Source organism: Triticum aestivum, chromosome 1B, assembly GCF_018294505.1.
Source record: "Triticum aestivum cultivar Chinese Spring chromosome 1B, IWGSC CS RefSeq v2.1, whole genome shotgun sequence".
Taxonomy (NCBI): Eukaryota; Viridiplantae; Streptophyta; class Magnoliopsida; order Poales; family Poaceae; genus Triticum; species Triticum aestivum.
Window position 1 is genome coordinate 74,506,027 of NC_057795.1, and position 2,960 is coordinate 74,508,986.

Here is a 2,960-nt window from a genome sequence, read left to right on the forward strand (position 1 = left end):
TCGTTAAAGACAACACAGAAAGCATTTTCTATGTTTGCTTGCAGTCATATATAACTTTAACTCATGAGAGTTGGTTAGAGCCACTCAACTTTCCAATTGTCGAAATTATCATATGTTCTACATATTTATCTTAACAAATCTTGTATCTACATAAGTTCTAGGTAGATTTTGTTGGCTATAAAAGCCACACACATCTCCCAACCCTAACATCAAGAAAACTTCTCTCTCCTCTTCAAACAGCTATGTCAGCCACTAGTTTTGTATCGCTCTCTTTTTACTTTTGCATTTTGCTCTTGTGCCATGGCTCCATGGCACAACTATTTGGCATGAGCTTTAACCCATGGCAAAGCTCTCGCCAAGGGGGTTTCAGAGAGTGTACACTCAATAGGCTACAAGCATCTACACCACTTCGTCAAGTGAGGTCGCAAGCAGGCCTAACCGAGTATTTTGATGAGGAAAATGAGCAGTTTCGTTGCATTGGTGTATTTGTCATCCGTCGTGTAATCGAACCTCGTGGTTATTTGTTACGCGATACCACAACACTCATGGATTAGTCTACATCATCCAAGGTCTGTGTAGCAATTCAATTAATGTAGTTACCATTTGATATTACTAATAGTTTCTTGAGATAAAGGTTACTATTTTTAGTATTTTATCAATAAGTTTCTAACACTAACATGCACATATGTTTTCACCCAGGAAGTGGTTCTGCCGGATTGTCTTTTACTGGATGCCCAGAGACATTCCAAAAACAGTTTCAAAAATATGGGCAAGCACAATTCGTACAGGGTCAAAGCCAAAGCCAAAAGTTCAAAGATGAGCACCAGAAGGTTCACCGTTTCAAACAAGGAGATGTCATTGCACTACCGGCAGGCATTGTACATTGGTTCTACAATGACGGTGATGCGCCAATTGTGGCTATCTATGTTTTCGACGTAAACAACAATGCTAATCAACATGAAACTAGGCATAAGGTAACAAAAAATCTTTGGGACAAATCTATGTGGGGTCAATAAGTCTATTCAACTAACCTACTGTATTTAATGTTGTTTACAAGTGGCATGTTGTTTAATTTCTCTTCTTGATCAAACTTGTAGGAATTTTTGTTGGCTGGCAACTATAGGAGTTCGCAACTTCACTCTAGCCAAAACATATTCAGTGGTTTCGATGTTCGGTTGCTTGGTGAGGCCTTGGGTACAAGTGGAAAAATAGCGCAAAGGCTTCAAAGTCAAAATGAAATGGGTGACATAATCCATGTGAATCATACTCTTAAATTTATAAAGCCTATTTTTACACAACAGCGAGAGCAAGAATCCTACCCACACACTCAATATGAGGAAGGGCAATCTCAGGCAAAACACTCTCAAGAAGAGCAACCTCAAATGGGGCAGTCTCACGGAGAGCAATCTCAAATGGGGTAGTCTCACGGAGAGCAACCTCAAATGGGGCAGTCTCAAGGAAAGCACATTCAGGGAGAGCAACCTCAAATGGGGCAGTCTCAGGGAAAACACTATCAAGGAGACCAACCTGAAGAAGGGCAGGGAGGGCAATCTCAAGAAGAGCAATCTCAGGCAGGGCCATATCCGGGATGTCAACCTCATGCAGGGCAATCTTATGCATCACAATCAACTTATGGTGGTTGGAATGGTTTGGAGGAGAACTTTTGTGATCATAAGCTAAGTGTGAACATCGACGATCCCAGTCATGCTGACATATACAACCCGCGTGCCGGTACAATAACACGTCTCAACAGCCAAACGTTCCCCATCCTTAACATCGTGCAAATGAGTGCTACAAGAGTACATCTCTACCAGGTAATTATGATATTGTGTTTTTCATACTCTTATATGTTCAAAGCTTCACAATGCAATTCTAACATTACACCATACATAATTTGTGATCGTAGAATGCCATTATTTCACCATTATGGAACATTAATGCTCATAGTGTGATGTACATGATCCAAGGACATATCTGGATTCAAGTTGTCAATGACCATGGTCGAAATGTGTTCAATGGCCTTCTTAGCCCGGGACAACTATTAATCATACCACAAAACTATGTCGTTCTGAAGAAGGCACAACGTGATGGAAGCAAGTACATTGAATTCAAGACTAACGAAAACTCCATGGTTAGTCACATCGCAGGAAAGAACTCAATTCTCGGTGCCTTGCCCGTTGATGTCCTCGCCAATGCATTCGGCATCTCTAGGACAGAAGCTCGGAGCCTCAAATTTACCAGGGAAGAGGAGCTGGGAGTATTTGCTCCTAAATTCAGTCAAAGTATCTTCGATAGTTTTCCTAAGGGTGAAGAAGAGTCACCTTCAAAGTGCATGAACTAATGTCAGAACTAGCTCATGGAATAAAATAAAGACATCAGTGAGTGTGTAGAACTTTGATGTTTCCATATATGGTCATCTCAATAAGATATCAACAAAGGTTCATTGTGTTTCATATGTTTATCTTTCTGGAAGGAAATTTCATGAACTTCGTTTCGCAAATTGCATTAGCCAATTCTTCATCTAGACAGTGTGCATATTTTATCGTATCTATACTGCTATTCTATGTGGTAGTGTTTGTCGTTTCTCACCGTAGCAATACAAATTCTCACTGTAGCAATGAACACCAATGTGTTTTTCTTTTGTGTTTGCACTGACATACACGTCACTCACTTGCTAACTAAGCCTAGTAAACACCAGTGTGTGGTGGCTACGGTCAGCTTAATACATTCTTCTATGTGCCATTGGCCCCATTTCACTTGTGTTGTTTTCTGCAAAAACCATATGGTCGTTGGGTGAGTAATTTCTCATTCATGCTTAAGACGAATGGACGATGATGTAGACTTGTAGCGTGCACTTGAGTTCTTCCTTTGCAATTGGGTTTAAGTCTTTCTTTATGGGGAAATTAGGTCTGGGTACTATATCCAACTTATATTCGATGCCCGCCACTTTTTTTTTTGAA

General features: G+C 40.4%; 1 pseudogene; it reads left to right on the forward strand.

Annotated features, from left to right (window-relative positions):
• Positions 1 to 219: 219 nt before the first annotated feature.
• On the forward strand, positions 220 to 2,461 carry LOC123087196 (glutelin type-B 5-like; annotated as a pseudogene).
• Positions 2,462 to 2,960: the final 499 nt, after the last annotated feature.